This window comes from Temnothorax curvispinosus, unplaced genomic scaffold (genome assembly GCF_003070985.1).
Source record: "Temnothorax curvispinosus isolate PA1 unplaced genomic scaffold, ASM307098v1 QBEX01011378.1, whole genome shotgun sequence".
Lineage (NCBI taxonomy): Eukaryota > Metazoa > Arthropoda > Insecta > Hymenoptera > Formicidae > Temnothorax > Temnothorax curvispinosus.
In genome coordinates this window covers 1-5,813 of record NW_020221158.1, presented here as the reverse complement: position 1 = coordinate 5,813, position 5,813 = coordinate 1, and the positions used below count along the sequence as shown (strand labels likewise).

At 26.4% G+C, this 5,813-nt stretch overlaps 1 pseudogene; it reads left to right on the top strand.

Moving 5' to 3' along the window:
- The first annotated feature begins 6 nt into the window (after positions 1–6).
- On the top strand, positions 7–4,622 carry LOC112461433 (annotated as a pseudogene).
- Positions 4,623–5,813: the final 1,191 nt, after the last annotated feature.

Here is a 5,813-nt window from a genome sequence, read left to right as displayed (position 1 = left end):
ATTATTTACATGTAACGCAACGTAATTTAAAATATATGTTAACAGAATGACTTACACGTATAGTATTTTCTTTACATAAAAACTTTGAAATTTTTTGCTATTTTACATATTATCCAGCTTACTGATGCATGCATCAGTATATGTAAAATTTTGTGTTTAACATTGTATATTATAAAAACTTTGTAAGAAAACGAGGCTCAGGATTTTTCAAATCAATTAACTCTTATCTCTTTTTATGTTCAAATTATATTTTCCTAAATAGTTTTAAACATTTTTAATCAATTTGACCTTAAATTTAAGACAGAATTATTAAACGATTGTGAAGAAAGATGTGAAATGTCTGATATTGAAAGAATAAAAATATAATAGGCGTATTTAAAATTAAAAAAAGTAAAAAGTCTCATGTATACCCTAAACAATTTTAATATGTAAACATTAATTACATAGCAAACTTTTTCGAAAAGAAACAATATATAACTGCGTTATAAAATAATTTTTAGCGAGTCTAACTTTGCATACGATGAAAAAGAAAATACGCTGCAGCGTAAACTAACAGTAGCGGTGACAGCAGCACATGAAATGGCGCATCAATGGTTTGGTAATGTAGTCAGTCCGTCATGGTGGTCTCACGTGTGGCTAAATGAAGGCTTTGCGTCATTCTTCGAAGAACATATCCTCAACGAGGTTGATATATAAATATTGTTACAAATATGTCCTTATGCATTTGAATAAATCATCATTTATGTGACAGATAGATTAAATAATATATTAAAATACGTCGATTCTCTATAGTTGATTGTAAAATATATAAAAACAGAAAAAAAAACAAATAAATCACTTATATTTTATCTGTAATTATTGACGATAATTTTATGCTATAAAAAGTATTAATAATTACGGATAAAATAATTACTAATTGAAATAAAAATAGATTTTTTTTAAATTGTTTATATTGGTAGTAAATAATAATATTCTATTAATATTTAGTTCATTTTATTGAAACTTTCTAGAGTTCCGTATTTTTCCAGATTTTTAAAGAATGGCGAATAATGGACTTTTTTGTTATCAAGACTCAACAATCAGCTCTTCATTATGACATTGCTAAGAATATGAAACCTATTACATTCGAAGCCAAAGATCGTGAAGAAATTGAATCACTCTTTTCTTATTCCAGTTACGGCAAGGGTGAGATTAAGTAAATGTAAATCAATCCCCAAGTTCCCAAACGTATATACATGACACAAAATAGGAAAGAGAGAAGAATAACGATAAAAAGGAATCTTATATATAAATATGCTATTTATTTATATATTAAGTTTGTCGTAAGAATGTAAAGAAATATTTATTCTACTTTTAAATTGCAAAAATTAATTTTTTTGCTATCACGTCAGTTACGTTTGCGAACTTATGAATGGTGTCTTTATTATAACATATTAGTTATATACGCTTTATGTAATACTAATTATCGCAGCACCCGCTATACTGCGCATGTTACAGCATACTCTTACCCCTGAGGTATTTCGGAACGGTATTATTAATTATTTACATAAACAGTAAGTTCTATAATACATATATTTATTTATATTAAAAATATAAATGTATAAAACTATAAAGAATTCAATGTAATAATAATGTTACGTTTAATTGTTTACTTACAGTAGCATTAATAGTTTAATTTTCTTACTTTTTATTATACACAGAAAAAAAGTATCAAATTAACCCTTGTATATAGGTACACACACACACACAAGACATACATGTAATTTTGAAATAACGCTATATTGCATTGAACGAAGGAAATTGCTTGAATAAAGTTATTTATAGAGTAATTGGGGGGAATATGCCACTCGTTATGTTTCTTTTCTACGTAACTTGCAAAAAATTAAACTAATGAGATATTGATCTATAATCAAATTATACATTTTTATTTAATAAACTAAAAACATGTAATCTGCATTATTTTTCACGTTCGTCTTACATTACGTAGTCAATTTAGTTCGGCTACTTCCGACGACTTATGGAACGCCTTGCAAGAAGTTCTTGATGAATCAGATGTTCCACATAGTGCCTATAAATTAAAAGATGTAATGGATACCTGGTTAAGACAAAGGCATTATCCTATGGTATATGTGACTCGAAATAATGTCACTGGTGAAACGATACTAACGCAAGAACATTTTCGTCCAAAAAGCGAAAATGAGCATATCGATAGCGATAAGTGGTGGATACCTGTGACTTTTGCTACTCCGCAAACGAATTCCGACTTCTCCTCTACTCTGCCCACTCATTGGCTAAGACCACAAGATAAAAATATAAGCATTGATGGAATCGATCCAAATGACTGGGTCATAGTCAACGTACAACAAATGGGTAAATATGTTTTACGAATAACAATAATTTAACAACAACTTAATTTAATATAGAAAACATAATTTTTTGTACCACAAAGCTTCAGTGATAATTTATTTCATAATTAACAATCTATGTATAATATGACGGCGATTTTTCGATACAACTTGAACATGAGAAAGAAATATTTAAACATGTTTCCTGATAAATCTCGAAACCTTTAATAATGTGGTCTGTAATGTTAATTAATTTTTCAACAGGATACTATCGTGTTAATTACGACGATTCAAATTGGCAAAAAATTGCAAACTATCTCAATTCTGACAATTATATAAAAATACACGTGCTTAATCGAGCACAAATCATTGATGACGCCTATCATCTTATGATAGCACGTCAACTCGATATAGAGATATTTCTATAGACCTCGCGAATTACTTGTCTCGGGAAACAGATTTTGTAGCATTATATCCTATGTTTAATATATTAGACTTCACGAGAGAATTTCATGAACTTCCAGAATTTAATTATTTTAAGGTAAGAAGAATTATATATATATATATATATATATATATATATATATATATATATACACACACACACACACATATATATATATATATATATATATATATGTATAATTAATTAATAAAACATTTGTGTATATTTAAGATTAAATTATAGACAGAATAGATCAAGGTTTTATCAAATTAATCTTTTTATAATTTCTACATATAGCAATATATACTGAATATTTTGGATAAAATTACTAATAACGTAGGATACGAAGAAGATTCTGCCGATGATGATCTTACAAAGCTGAAAAGATCCAACACTCTAAAATGGGCATGTAATTTTGGTCACTCCGAGTGCAAAAGAATGGCCACCGTTAAATTAGATGAATTTCTTGCAAATCCCGAAACACATAGGTAATTTTATTGTAATCATATAGCGTTGTAATATGTGGCGCAGAGTGATGATAAATTACATTTAATAATAATAATGTACAGAGTTATACAATTTTTTTATTATACATATATATAGAATTCCCTCAGACTTAAAAGAATGGATATATTGTAATGGTATAATGAAAGCTAACGCGTCTACGTGGAACAAATTAATGGATATATATTTCATCAAACAAGACAATGATATACTAGAATACTTGGCTTGTTCTGAAAATCCTGATATTTTGATTAATTTTATAAATACAAGTGCCTCGAATGACATTATAATACAAAACAATGGTTACTCTGCCATTATTTCACGTATTATTCAGAAACATTCAGACAACGACGCAGTACTGGATTATATGTTAGCAAATTTAGATGAAATAACATATAATTATACAAGGTAATAATTAATAATATGTTTGACTAATTATGAGCATTGTGTCTTTTACCTACTAGTTGTAATTTCTTAATTTCTTTTATAGGATGCGCAATAATGACAGAATATTAGTTGGTATTATCTATAGCGTAAATTCTCGTGAACGACTTGACAAGGTAAATTATCTTAGATGTCACATATTTATTTATAATTAAATTTATTTACTTCGATTTTACCATCAACAACTATAAAGACTAAATTTTGATATTATACCATTATTATTAGATTAATAATAAGATAATTAAAACAATATATATGTTTACTTGTTAAAAAATATTAAAATTTTGAAGAGTTTGTTAGTACTTACAACAAACAAAAGACCACAATTTATTAATTCTTTTTATAAGTTTGATATTAACTAATTAGTACATAATATTACACAAATGGCAGAGTTGTAAACTTAAATTAAATAATTATAAAGTAAGAATCTTATACATTGCGGTATCATTTATTACCTTATTTTTTTTAACTTTTTCTGAGAAAAATAAATTATATTTAGCATACCTATAATTCCTGATTTTGTAAAAATAATGATTTATGGACAAATATTTTATATCAGTTTTTTATAATGCGTATAATTAAATATATAATAATAAAATTATTATTAATTTGTTGTGTAGATCAACGACTTCGTGAAAAGTAAATTCGAAGAAAAAGTACCCAAAAATATTCAACGTGTAATAAAAGATCAAAAGTCTGATCTGGCGAATGTACTTGACAAATTTTCACCATTTATAATAAAAAGAAATGAATCTGCAAAAGAACCATAACTAATTAAAGGGAAATAAGTACAATCTAGATATGTATCTATAAGCTGTAATTTTAATATTAATTCTCAAGCTTATCTGAAAAAGTCCTTTCTCTTTCTTTTTAACTTATATAATAAGTTAAGATATTATTTTTTACTAATACCTTCATTATATGTATATCTATAATATAAATAATATATTATTGCGCGTATATATAATTTTATATTAATTTTATTTTATATTATTATTTTTATATAGATACTACTTTAATGTATTGTATTTTGTAGTACAATGTAACTAATTGGGTATGATTATAAATAAAATATATATATTATGAAATATATTGTATCGGATATATCTAAGACTGTATTTGTGTATCATTTTATATATTATATATTAATTATATATTAATTATATAATTATTTTCTGTTAACGTTTAGAATTATTTGACAAATAATATTTCTTGCTATTCTTTTTGTACGCTACCTTATATAGAGTTCTTAGATTCTAATACTGCTCAACAGCGTTCCCTACTATTTCCGTTAATAATGCAAATGTCGAAGCGCATAAATAAATCGTATCATTACACTTATACTTATGGTAAAATACTTGCCTTGTTTTGCTACCTCGAAAAGAGTCACACTTTGTTAGAGCTCAAATGCTTCTGGAAATCATAGCAAGAATACAATACAAGCATACAATTTTAGAGACTTATAAATGGTAAGTATAGTATTTGTCTCGACTAGTAGAATCACTACGGCCGTCATGGGCCGTCATGGCCATCTTGTAACGCTTAATAACGTAAGTATGCAAAAAAAATAACGTAAAAAAAGATAACAATAAATATCCATTAATGCAATTAAACCATCTGTAAATAAAAATAATAAATGCTACTGTATAAAACTAGGCAGCGTCTTGCTATTTTGTATAAAAAATTTTTATTGTCTTCTTCAAAAGACCTAAAGTTTGAATTCTTAAATTAATTTCAAACTTTCTGATAACAACGCTGTTATTTTTTTTATATTCTATTGTATTCTAATTTAATAGCGTTCCATAACTAAGCAAATAGTAATTTAATATATTTTCATAATTATTTGTAAAAAACTTAATACGACAACCATCTAAATCAGTACACTTTTGATGTCAACAAGCTATATCGCATTTTAACTAACTTGTTTGACTTGTTGAGTCATTATGCTAATTAATTAAACATTTATCCCATATCATTTACGTTCTGTAAGGCAGTTGTTATTCTTTGTTGTGGAAGTTATGTAAGGCTAAATTCAGCCTTGAACGTGATACCCGACGCAATTGCTTAATATGCCT